The sequence below is a fragment of the Sceloporus undulatus genome, chromosome 2 (assembly GCF_019175285.1).
Source record: "Sceloporus undulatus isolate JIND9_A2432 ecotype Alabama chromosome 2, SceUnd_v1.1, whole genome shotgun sequence".
NCBI lineage: Eukaryota > Metazoa > Chordata > Lepidosauria > Squamata > Phrynosomatidae > Sceloporus > Sceloporus undulatus.
This window is the reverse complement of record NC_056523.1, coordinates 228595482-228608682: the sequence shown is the minus strand read 5'-3', so window position 1 is coordinate 228608682 and position 13201 is coordinate 228595482. Positions and strand designations below refer to the sequence as shown.

Below are 13201 nucleotides of genomic sequence, written 5' to 3'. Positions count from 1 at the left end.
ACAAGATACTGCAAAATGTAGGACATTCAAGGAAAAATGTAGGGCATTACCAACTGAAAAAACTAATTGAAATATAAATTCATTCCATATGGTTTATTTACAGAAATATTAAATCTAATTATAACTATATGAATAAGTAATGAGTAAATTGCATGCAAATAAATAATTATACTTATTACATATAATTATAACATATAATTAAAATTATTATGTGGTTGTTCACCACCCTTGAGTTGACTCAGACTCACAGCAACCCTGTAGATGAGACATCTCCAAGATCCTCTTTTGCTTAGGTCCTATAAATTCATACTCGTGATCTCCATAATAGAATCTAGTAATATGGTGTGCAAACTTCCTTTTTCCAGCGATGGAGGTGGAACGAATAATCCTATATCATGGGTTGATTCCATCTCTTGCTCTGAAAGGCAGGAAAAACAGACTTGAATGAGTCGATGCCCCCACCATCCCTCAGTCTTTTTCCTGCCTCGCTCCGAGTAGGCTGTGTTTTTCCTTTTCTCCTCCTTCTTTGTCTTAAGGACTTTAATATTTCTGCTATTCTTCTTATATTCATGGTCTGTTCTCTCCTGCCTTGACAACTACCTACAAAAACAGCAATGCTTTCTTTAGTCTTGCTCTATCCTTTTGACTTTCTAACGGCTGAAACAAAGCAAGGCAGGGAGAGACAGTTCAGAAGCTGCTGTGTTGTAAACCAACTAGGCCCAACTCCAGCATTAAAGAACAAGAAGACAGCCCAGCCATCTGAAAGGCCAGAGAGCCCAGGGGCGGCCGGAGGAGGGAGATCCCTTAGTCCTGGACTAGATGCACTCCTCTGCAATCTCAAACCCCAGCAAGGGGTCTGCACAGTGAAATGGATATCCTGAAAGGTATCGGTGCGGTGGAGGAGGAAATATTCCCTGTCCTTAACCAAAGGGAACCACACCACAGTCACCAACCCCAGAAGGGGTTTGGGTGGTAAGATGGACAACCTGAGAAGACCTTGGCATGGACGGAGGAGAGAGCCCACTTGTCCTTGGCCAAATTGTGCCCACTGCAGACATCAAACCCAGCATGACATTTGGGCATTGAGAGAGAGAGAGGAGGCAGACTTCAGAAGTGAGTGATGATCCTACTTCTAATCCTATGCTTGTGCGTTAAGATTTACCCCAGAAGTTTGTTCCTGCTGCGTGCAGGGCTGAGCAGGAGTTCCTCCTCTTCAGGCTGGCTGGCCAATAGCTGGTCAGCCCGCCTCCTGCTGCAGGAGCCTGTGACTGCTAGCAGGGGGCAGGCTGTTCCAGCTCCAGTCTCCTCCATTGGCCAGCCAGCCTGAAGAGGAGGAGCTTCTCCTCTTTCGTCACTCGCGTGGGCCGGGGCAAAAGAGAGCGGCTCCAGCAAGAGAGGGCAGGCGGAGAAGGACCGAGGCGGACGACAGCGGCGGACAGTGGCAGAGGAGGACCGAGGCAGATGGCAGCGGCGGACAGTGGCGGAGGAGGACTGAGGCGGACGACAGCGGCGGACGAGGACCGAAGCAGATGGCAGCGGTGGACAGTGGCGGAGGAGGACTGAGGCGGTGGAGGACCGAGACGGCAGCAGCGGAGGGCCAAGGTGGCAGAGCAAGGCAGGAGTGGGTGGACCTCTCACCTTGTAACCATGAAGCATATGAATGCTGCTAGATGTGCTTCATCCTCCAAGCAGCTAACATCATTTTTTGCACAAGCAAATCTGAAGCAAAAAAGGTTGCTTTAGCAGAGGTAACATTTGCCTTTCACACTGTAAAGCATCACCAATCGTATAATTCAACAACATGTACAAGCATGTTGATGTCGGAAATGTTTGGAGACTCTGAAATCGCTAAAACATTTTCAAATGCAAAGACCAAAACTGAGGCGGTGGTGAACAATGTAATTTCACCTTGTATTCAGTCTGATTTAAAGAAAAGCCTTGACAAATCTGGTTATATTGGTGTTAGTACAGATGCTAGCAACCATAAATACCATAAAATATTCCCAGTGATTGTTCAGTACAGTACTTTGACAAAGAAGAGGGTGTTCAATCAAAGCTTTTAGAACTGGTGGAATTGCAGAATGAAAATTCTGACACTGTTTCAGAATACCTTCACAGTGTTGTTGTACGTAAAGGAATTGATGGAAAAATTAGCTCATTTGGGGGAGACAATACAAATACCAATTTTGGAGGTTTGTCAAGGAAAGGGACAAACAATATGTTTACCAAATTGCAATTTAAGCTGGGCAGAACAACTGTTGGAGTTGGGCGTCCTGCCCATATTTTGCACAACTCCATACAAGCTGAAGTTTACAATCTTTCAATTGACCTTCACTCTACTATAGAGAAGGTGTATAATTATTTTTCAATATACACTGTTAGGGTTGCATCACTTATGGAATATTGTGATTTTGTGAATACAACATACCATGATCTCTTGAGTCATGTAAAAACTAGGTGGTTAAGTCTCTTTCCAGCAATTGAGAGGTTCTTGCTGATGTTTGAACCAATGAAGTCCTATTTTTTGTCCCTCAATAAATGCCCAGTTCATTTGAAATCTTTTTTCTCTGATGAAGCTGGGGAGGCCTATTTTTGGTTTGTACATTCACAAATGAGTCTCTTTCAAATGGCTATGAGCAAAATTGAGAGGAAAGACATTTCAGTTAATGAAGTCAGATTGATTCTAGAGGGTGTAATTAAAACTTTGAACGAAAGGCATAGTCAAGCTTTCATGTCGACAAAGGTAAAGACTGTTACGTGATCTATCTGAAACAAGGTCTGTAACAATTAGAAATGAATTTATGTCATTTTATGAAGAAACCACAAGTTATCTGTCAAAATGGAGTGAGTCTCTCTCTGAATTGAAACATTTTGATTGGCTACTTCTGAAGACATCAGTTTCATGGGAAGAGGCAGAATGTACTTCTTCCAGAATTGTGCGATTGTGATTCTGGTGGCGGTTATTAAGTACAACAAAATTATTTCTTGTCTTTTTCTGATCTGTGTAGGAATATTTTCCAGCATGTTTAGCAAGTATATTTCCGGTCTCATTTCAAAATTTACCTTTAACATCAGCTCGATTTCTCTATCTATTTTTTCCCAATAAAGTTTTAACTTTGGGCATTTCCACCAAATATGCATCCATGTTCCCGGCGCGTTACCACATTTCCAGCATGTTCCTCGTCCTGTTTTATAAATTTTGGCAATTTTGTTGGGCGTTGGTGAGACTAGGATATTTTAGGATTATTTCTTTCCATAAGAGTCTGCCCAGAATCTGAAACCTTCAGAGCAGGACTTGTTGCATATCCCAGCATCCAGGTTGACAAATATATGAGAAAGGACTTTTCCTGGAGCAGCACATCTTACTGTGGATCCCCCTTTCCACTATTCTCATGGAAATTTGGGCTAGCTCTGTCCTTGCTGAGCTTCTGAAGGCAGCCAGAAAGCCTGCTACTACGTTAGGCCTTAAACTTTTAAAATGTTTTAAACTGTTTTTTTTTTAAAGACATTGGACATTACCAGACAAGGGAAATTGGAAGTATAATCCAATGGCAATCGGAATGCAATCATGGGGTTTAACGTTATTGCGTGATAGACTACCACACGCAATTTCAGGCAATGGGAAGGCAGCCCGAATGCTATCATGGGGTTTCACGTTATTGCGTGACAGATGATCACACTTAATTTTGGGCAATGGCAAGCTATTTTCGGGAAATGGGAAGTGAGTTCGAACGCAATTCGAATTCACATAAATTTGCTGAACTATCGAATTCACGTGAATGCGCTCTGGCCCCACTTCTTTTCATTCGAAATTAAGAGAAATTCCTCCCTTGTGATAAACTCCTGTGTCATTGCTGTAAGTCTAAATAAATATTGCACAAAACTATCTGCATCACTTTAGCCCCAGGCAAGCGCCCTTCGCGCTCCCCTGGCGCTGATCCAGGCTTTGCTGCTCTTTGCAAACAGCAAAGAGCAGCAAAGCCAGGAGGAGCGCAAGCCAAGTGGCACCCTGGCTGGCGCTTGCTTGGGGCTGGGCGCATGCACGCAGCCTCAGGCAAGTGCCCTTTGCGCTCCCCTGGCACTGCTCCTGTTTGCAAAGCCAGGAGGAGTGCAACTGCCACCCCTAAACCTTTTGCGCCCCAGGCAACTGCCTATGTTGCCTATATGGGTGAGCCGGCCCTGCTTACATTTCTCCGTGTTGAATTTCATTTTGTTAGCTTTGGCTCAGCTTTCTAATCTGTTCAAGTCATTTTGAATTTTGATCCTGACCTCTGGGGTATTATCTACTCCTAATTTGGTATCATCGCAAAATTTGATAAGTATGCCCCCAATTCTGTCATCCAAGTGATTGATAAAGATATTGAATAGCACTGGGCCCAGGACAGAACCCTGAGGAACCCACTGGTCACTTCTCTCCAGGATGAAAAGGAGCCATTGTTGAGCATGCTTTGGGTGCAATAAAATTATAGAACCTTGAGCAAAACAAATGCTTAAAATTGTACTTTGCTAGTAACAAATCCTTGACTGAATCTACATTTAAATTATTACTTTTGTTTGTTTCCCTATTTGTTCTCTCGTTCCTCCTGCTTCTTCCTCAACCCAAATAGCACACTTGCCACTCCCATGTATGTTTCAGCAACCCAGATCCTCCTTTCCTTTCCACACCTGTATTAGGAAAAACAAACAAAATCACCACATGGTCAGCAACAGTCATCTGTACCGCTCTTTGCAGTAGCCAAGGCAATAATAACTCTGTTCAGTTAGAGTTTGGTTGACACAAGGACAGGTTTTATAGCTCAAAATAGAGGACGTTTTGTAATTCCTCTAAGGCTGAAAAGTAGGACATGTCGGGGAACAGGAGTACACAACATAGTAAGAAAGGGGCTGCTTTCATCATCGTGCCACTTTGAAAATGAGGAAAAGGGGAGTGGAGGAGTCAGATCAGGGGATGGGAGTATGAAGAAGACTAGTTGGTCTAATGTGGGAAGCCCTTAAGAGGTTGTGAGCCCATGCTCAGAAAGCAGATTTGTATCGCATGATAGATCTCTGGGTGGTTTGTAGCAGATGCGCAAGGATTTCTAACTCCCAGGTTTTGGGTTTTTTGAGAAGAGCAGCAACAAAATGACCCTTCCTCCATTCTAAATCATATTGCTAAAACAAAGTAAACTTGGGGCCACCCAAAGAGGACTGTTGCACTGAAGGACTGGGTTCATTTCCACCCAAGTTCTCATAACAAATTCCTGGGCTCAACATTCTTTAATTCTCAATGTATATCTTTTTGCAACAGGCTCCAGCTGGTTTTTCTCAGAGTTCTCATAAGCAAGCAAAGAAAGTAAATCCCTTCTACTGGTTGTGGTTAGCATTCGTTCTCAGGGTCCTACTATTATGGCCTGTGCAAACAATGGCCTCATTCCCACTTATCTCTTGATTCAATTCCTGGACCGATTCCTGAAACCAGTTCAGCAAACACAGTGGTCCCCACTATGTTTGTGCCGGTTTCAAGAATCTGTGCAGGAAGCGACAGCCGTGGCTTCCTCACCATGTCTCCTTCCTTCCTCCTGGCCATACCGGGGGCGGAGGAGAGGCCGGGAGGATGGAGGACTGAGGACGGAGCATGGAGATATGACCGGGAAAGCTGTTGCCAGTGGGAACCAAGGCAGATTCGAATTCCCACTTGGTCTGAATTGATTTCTTTCCAAATCTGCATCACATGGTAGATCTCTGGGTGGTTTGTAGCAGATGCACAAGGATTTCTAACTCCCAGGTTTTGTTTTTTGAGAAGAGCAACAACAGAGCGGCAAAGTTGCTTTCTGCCTGCCCAGCTCCTATTTTCTTCTTCATCCTCTATGTAGCTGAAAGGTTTTTTTTAATCAGCAAAAGCATTGGGAAAATGGTGAAGGAGGGTTATTCGCACTGTGAAAATAATCCAGGATGAATCCAGGTTGAATCTCCATTGTTCACACGCATCCCGAATTCACCCAATTAAGGGAGGGGCTGCCAAAAATCCACTCAATCTAGGATAATCGATATCATGTTTTTCCCCAAGTTTTTAAAAAAGATCTACATTGTTGGTAGTGTGAATACCCAATGCAAATGGACCCAAATAGATAAAACACTTCATGCCTTCAACGTCTTCCAAATGCATTTGTATCGTTGATTTCATCCTTATTCAAGTGCTGGCAAGTGTGAGTGATAACATGCAGAGATGTGCATTGATGTGGTTCCATAGTGTGAATAACAAACTCGTAATGCATGAGATTATTTGTATTTTTGGGCTAAAAAACAGCAACATCTGAATGGCCCCCAAGTTCCCTGATAAGATATGCTTACTGTAAACAAATGTAATATAAAGCTGCAAAGAGCGCAATTCTATTTTTGCTTACCCTAGTGTAGCTGTAAGAACCAGCATGTGTAGTGGTTTGAGCACTGGTCTATGACTTTGGAGACTAGGGTTTAAATCCCCACCTGACTATGGAATCCCATGAGTTAATCTTTGTAAGTCACAGTCTTGGAGAAAGGCAAAAGCAAACCCTCTCTTAACAAGTCTTGCCAAGAAAAGTCAGTGATGGGTTTGTTGTCCTAAATAAGAAATGACTTGAAAGCATACAACAGTGTAGCTGTGTGTGACTGGCTACAACAGGCAAGGTGAAGAGCAGCCGCCTTCAAAATGGTTCTGTTTACTTATGGACAGCCAAAAACACAAACAAATGGATCCTGAAATCTCCCTGGAAGTCAAGATGATCAAACTGAGGCTGTCGTACTTTGGCAGTCTAAGGAGAAAGACTCCTTAGAAAAGACATTTAAGTTACTGAAACGCTAGATACACGGTGACTGAAGAAAAATTTGATTTGAGGAGGTGCCCTTGTGGTGCAGTGGTTAAATGCCTATACTGCAGCACTCACTTAAAACCACAAGATTGCAAGTTCAAGACCAGCAAAAGGACTCAAGCTTGACTCAGGGTTGCATTCTTCCGGGGTTGCTAAAATGAGTACCCAGATTGTTGAGGGCAAATTACCTTACGGTTGTAAACCGCTTAGGCGGTATGAAGCGGTATATAGATGAAGCTTGTTTGTTGGTGTTTGTTTATTTATTTGGAGTATTTATACCCTGCTCTTCAGCCAGAAAGGCTCTCTGAGTGGCTTACAGATAGTTAATTAGACATTTCCCTACCCTCAGGTTTACAATCTTAAAAAAGACATGACACAAAAGGAGAAGGGAATGGCAGTGGGGAAGGGGAATCAGCCCAGTGGTTCTTCTCTTCCGAGGTCTGGACCATGGCAGATGGAATGGAGGGAGGGCTCTACTTCTGGCTGGCCTTTCTCACCCTCTGAGGCCGGATGATGTCAGATGTCAGATTTGGGGAGGCAGAATCCTTGTCTGGAGGATCCATGCCCTGATTTTGCTCCCTCTGTATCTACAACCCTCTGCTACCTCACTTCCCTGAAAAAGGAAAGAAGATTTTAGAGGTAGCAACCGAGGGCATTCATGTTCTTTCCAACTCAAGACTTTTTACTTCCTGGCATTTTTATGCGGAAACAGGTCTTGATCAGTTCAGCAGAAGTTTGAGTCAATGATGCATGTGCATTAACTGAGGTTTTTAAAAACAGTATCTTGGGTTGTTTTAATATGTGTAAATAATCTCATTTGTCCTTTTTTAAACTGATGTGTGTTTTAACTGATGTTATCTGTTAACTGTTGTTGTTCCCTACCATAATCCATGGAGTGGCGTGTAAGAAAATAATCATCATCATCATAATTTCTGAGGGTGCATCCACACTATAGAATAATGCAGTTTGACACCATTTTAAGTAAACATGCAGGGTTAGCTGTGTTTGCCATTTAACAAATGCAAACAAAAATCCATCGGTGATACCTTTATTGGCCAACCAAAATGCACAATATACTTGCTGCAAGCTTTCGAAGCTCCATGGGCTTCTTCATCAGGCAAGAGGTTATAAACCAGACAGGAGAAAAAAACAATCGGAGATGTTAGTCTCATGCCTGCATGTTGTTTCAGTACAGATGGTATGATAGGCAGGATATCAGTTTGACACCACTTCAATTGCCATGGTCAACTATGGAATCCTGGGAGTTGTGGCTTTGCAAGGTATTTAACCGTTTATGCCGAAGAGTGCTGGTGTGACATCAAATTACAAATCCCAGGAGTCCATAGAATTGACCATGATAATTGAAGTGGTATCAAATCGCCTTCATTCTTCAGTGTAGAAGATGCAACCTGAGGGCCATTGTGATGTAGTGGTTTGACTGAGTGTTGGACTAGGATACTGAGAGACCAGGGTTTGAATTCCGTCTCGGCCATGGAAACCCACTGGGTAACCTTGGGCAGGTCACACTCTCTCAGCCTCAGAGGATGCCTATGGCAAATCCCCTCTGAAGAAACTAGCTGGAGATGACCTGAAGCACACAGCTGCGACGATGACAACAAGATGCACCTCTAAATTAGGCCTCAATTCCAAACAAAACTTCCCCTAAGGATTCCCAAATTTTTGTCCTCCAGAAGTTTTGGACTTCATCTCCCAGAATTCCTGACGGTTGACCCAGCTGGCTGAGGCTTCTGGGAGTTGAAGTCCAAAATTTGCTTGAAGGACCTATGTTTGGGAATCCCTGAGAAAGTGAACTCGCAAGATACCTATCCAGGCCTGACTCTACTCTGTTACTATCTCTGAATATGATCGACTACGAGTCGGGGGGCGGGCCAAACATCCACGCAGCTTCGCCACCAAATTTGCTCCTTCTGCCGCGGCCGCCCGATGCATCCCGGAAGTGAAAAGGGAAAAGAAGTTGCCCTGGCAACCGGGAGATGCCGGCCCTCCTTCTCGCGAGAGTTTCGCGAGCGCTAGAGTTTCCTGGGCGGGGAAGGCGTGGCCTCGCCTTCCTCGGGCGCAAGGAGGAGGAGGAGCAAGGCTTGAGGCGGCATTCCGAGGAGGTAAAAGCGGAAGGGAGCTCTTTTGGAAGCCCTCTCAAAATGGCGGCCGCGGGGAGTGGAGGGAGAGGAGAGACTGCCTCACCACTCCTCTTTTGTTGTATGTGAGCCTGCCCTGGGCTGAGCGTCGGACTGCGGCTCTGGGTTCTAATCCTGACACGATCCACAGAGTGGGGTTGAGCAAGTCACACTGTCTCAGCCTCTTTGGTGTGCCTTTGTTGCTCAGAGGCTGAGAGAGTGAGACTTGTCACCCAGGGTTGCTTTTGCTTTTCTAAAACACGGTTGAGTTGGGATTCGAACCCAGATCTCCAGAGCCCTAGTCCAAGGGTCAAACCACTAGGCCAGGCTGCTTCTCAAGGGCTGGATGATTCAGGGCTGACCATTAAAATGGGATAGTTTGGGGAAAGACGGTGGTTTTTCAGCTGTCGGAATCATAGACTCATGGAGTCGGAAGAGACGCCAAGGGCCATCCAGTCCAAGTCCCTGCCATGCAGGAAGTCACAATCAAAGCATCCCCATCCAGCCTCTGCTTAAAGACCTCCAAGGAAGGAGACTCCACTACACTCCATTGAGAGAGTTTGTTCCACTGTCAAACAGCCCTTACTGTCAAGATCCTAATTTCTTTCCCTGCAGGTTTTGGACTACAGCTCCCAGCATCCCCCAGACATATTCCCGAGAGGAAGGAAGTATTGCACCTGTTCAGCTACAGACAAGGCTGGATGCAAGACCTGGTGGATTTAGCAGCAGCAACAGGAGTGTTATTGTTGCTACTGCGTGCCTTCGAGTTGTTTCCAGCTTATCATAGGATTTTCATGGCAAGATTTGTCCGGAGGAGATTTGCGATCGCCTTCCCTCGAGGTTGAGAGAGTGTGACTTTCTCGCCCAAGGTCACCCGGTAGGCTCCATGGCTGAGCTGGGAATCAAACCCTGGTCTCCAGAGGCACAGTCCAACACTCAAACACTGCACAGGCACTAACACTGGCATTTAGTGGCTCTGTTGCCATGGCTGTCCTCTTGAGGGTGAGCAAGTGTGGCTTGGGGACTGCTCTGCAAGATTAGTGCAGCTCATTAAGGAATTTGAGTATGTATGCGAGGTTTACGATCGTGGTAATTCGTAGTTGCTGTTGTGTGTCTCCAAGTCAGTTTGACTTAATCACAGAATTTCTTCTTGGCAGGAAGAAATTTCAAAAGGGAGAAATGTAAGGTACTGCACTTAAGCAGAAAAAATGAAATCCTTAGATATAGGATGAGGAACGTCTGGCTGAAGAAGACTCCATGTGAAAGGGATCTAGGAGTCCTAGTAGATCACAAGTTGAACATGAGCCAACAGTGTGTTGTTGCAGCTGAAAAGGCCAATGAGATTCTACACTGCATCATTAGAAGTACAGTATAGTGTCTAGGTCAGGGGTAGGCAACCTTTTTGACCCGGGGGCCGGGTTGCTGTCCTTCAGACAACTCAGGGGGGGCCCGAAGCCAATAAATAAATAAATAAACCGGGACAAATGTAGGACAAAAATTTCAAATGGAGGACACTTTTCCGATTCCCAGATCAGCCATGGAAACCCATTGAGTGACTTTGGGCAAGTCACACTCTCTCAGCCTCAGGCAATGACAAACCCCCTCTGCACTAACCTTGCCAACAAAACCCCAGGAAAGGCTCGCCATAAGTCAGAAACAACTTGAAGGCGCACAACAACAACAAGCTCCATGAAGACTTAACCTGCATCTGCACCAGAAAAATAACCTGGTTTGGCACCACTTTCACTGCCATGGCTGAATGCTATGGAATTCTGAAAAGTGTATCAAAGTTCTGGTATCAAACTGGGTTATTCCCCCAGTGTGGATGCTTCCTAAGACTCTTCTATACCCAAGGACTCCATCTCTCTACACTTCCCAGAACCCCACAGCCATGGCAGTGAAAGTGGTATCAAACCGGGTTATTCCCCCAGTGTGGATGCAGCCTAAGCCTCTTCTAGGAAACCAACAGGGCCCAAAGCTATAACTCTCCCCTGCCACTGTCCATCTGTCCCCGCTTTTTATTTCATTTGGATTACAGCCCCCCTTTCTAATTTGTCCTAAGCATATTTTCCTTCCATTTCTTGCCTCCGTCCTGTCTCTTTTCTCTCTAATTAATCATAGCGCTATTTCACCATATCAAATTGCTTCTATTTCACTATGGTCCGGTACATACAGGCCCTTATTGACGCCCTCGTCACGTTCTAGGGTTGCCACGGGGCTTGTAAGGCTTCCAGATTGCATTGGTCCATCCAAACCTCAAAGGGGTGGAGGCACCCTCCAGGAACTGGCCCTAGATCTGTAGTACCCACTTGATGGCAAAAGCTTCCTTCTCCCAAGTGGGCCTTTCACAAGTCACATTCTCTCAGACAAAGCCATGGATCGGAAATGACTTGAAGGCACAGAACAACCACAAGACTTCAGTTAAATATTAAGGAATAAAGGTTAGGTATCCAAAGGAAAGGGGATCAGGTAAAGTGACAAAGGGGGATATATCTGAGGGTAGCTGTGTTGGCTGTACAGCAAAACACAGTGTTATGAATGTTGTTACATTCTGATGAAGGGAATGGAAACAATGCCCTGTTCCGCATGGATGGAAAGTACACTCTCTGCGCGTACTAGGGTTAGAAAGGGCAGAGCGCGTACAAAATGGCAACGCCCATTCTACACAGGTGCCGCCATCTTGATGTGGATGCCTAGCGTCCGCATGTCGCGAGTGCGCCATTGGTGCCTTGCGGCGTCATTAGCGCGCCGCAACAAGAAGCACCATTTTGGGGCTACTTTTTGCTCCGCCAAGGATCCATGTGGTATGTAAGCTGTGGCTCCCTCGCGGAGCAAGCGGAGGCGCCGCCAGACCGGCCTGTAAAAGGCCAATGAGTAGAAGAGTTGTAGGTGGGAGTAATTAGAAGTTTGGGAACTTGAACAAAAATTTCTTTGGGGTTGCAGAATTCTTATTCAGTTCTCTATACATGTGAAAAATGTACATGAGGTTTCATGGGGTGAGACAGGATAAGCATTGTAAATTAATATTATACAAGATTGCTGACCTGAACATGGGCATTAATGTCATGAGCATATTAATTCATAATTAGTTCCTGCTAATTTAACACAAGCTTGCTCTCTGGTAAAGGGATTCAAGACTATATTCCTAAAGTTTAGCTCAGAATTTTCTAGAGAGAACAAAATTTGGGGGGTTGTGCAAAATGTCCATGTAATTTTATTATTTGCTATACATGTTTATACTTATGTTACATGGACTACTTAAGCATATTTCATGCTTAATAAAGGCCTGTTACAGACTGCCAAAATAAAGCTGCTTCAGGTCTCTTTGGAGGTATGCTGTTTAAATGATGCATGCTCCCTAAGAATCCAGAAGCTGCACCAAAGCTGCACTCCAGTGTTTAGGAATGGAGTGTGGCTTTTGCACAACCTCCGGACTCTTAGGACCCATGCATCATTTAAATAGCATACCTCCAAAGAGACCCGAAGCAGCTTTATTTTGGCAGTCTGTAACAGGCCAAAGTTAAGAATAATTAGTTCTTGCTCTCAGGTATTGCTCCCCATGTTCCTTGCTTTGAAACAGAAAATCAGGATTTAATGATAGATTGTAAGCAACTACAATATACTTTCACATTCACTGGGGTTGGGGCACAGCACCCTCATGAAAGTGGAAAAAACGTAAATAAAAAAAACACTGTTTTTTAAACTTGAGAAACCACCTCTAGGAATTCCTAGGTCCTCCAGGACAACTCTATGGTCAATATCTGCCAAAAATTGAGCTAGATCACGCTGGAGGACCTAGAAATGCCTGGCGAAGTGTTTTTTTCTTGGAAGATCCTCCAGTGCAACTCTATGGCCAACTTCCCCCACAAATTCTCAGGCGAACCTAAAGAGAACATATTAATCAAATCCACGAATAATCAGATCTTCAAAAGTCAAAGCCACAAATTGGAGCGCTGACTGTAATATATTCATATCAATTTCACTGTTCATTTAAATTAGATTGCTTATTCATGAAGCAGTTTAAAAAAAAAATAAGCACACATACACACCCCATATTTCTGCATGTTAAGCAACACCTGCTGCAATTCCCCTCTTCTGCACAGCTATTAAAGGGACAGGAGTCTGCTTCAGTTTTCACTCTGGGAACCTATCTGTCCTCCTGCTCCTTACGAAAGGGCTTTGGTGGACTTTGTATTCAGTAAGCCATCATCGTAATTGGAGTGTTGTAAGTCATAGGCT

The 13201-nt window shown here is 44.5% G+C and overlaps 1 protein-coding gene and 1 long non-coding RNA gene across 4 annotated transcripts in view; one reads left to right on the top strand and one right to left on the bottom strand.

Moving 5' to 3' along the window:
• Nucleotides 1-78: 78 nt before the first annotated feature.
• On the bottom strand, nt 79-13106 carry LOC121921587. Its single transcript, XR_006101984.1, has 3 exons — nt 13012-13106; nt 1639-1719; nt 79-418 (listed from the first exon to the last, which is right to left on the bottom strand). It is a non-coding gene; the product is annotated as an uncharacterized LOC121921587 (long non-coding RNA).
• ILVBL (ilvB acetolactate synthase like) overlaps nt 8841-13201 on the top strand; it is a 30040-nt gene continuing 25679 nt past the window's right edge. Inside the window, exon 1 of one of the 3 annotated variants that reach the window (XM_042449868.1) lies at nt 8841-8947. The gene's annotated coding sequence lies outside the window, so the exon portion shown is untranslated. Of the gene's footprint in view, nt 8948-12774; nt 13188-13201 lie in introns of those variants that run through there. The other 2 variants (XM_042449871.1, XM_042449870.1) reach the window with 2 other exon arrangements.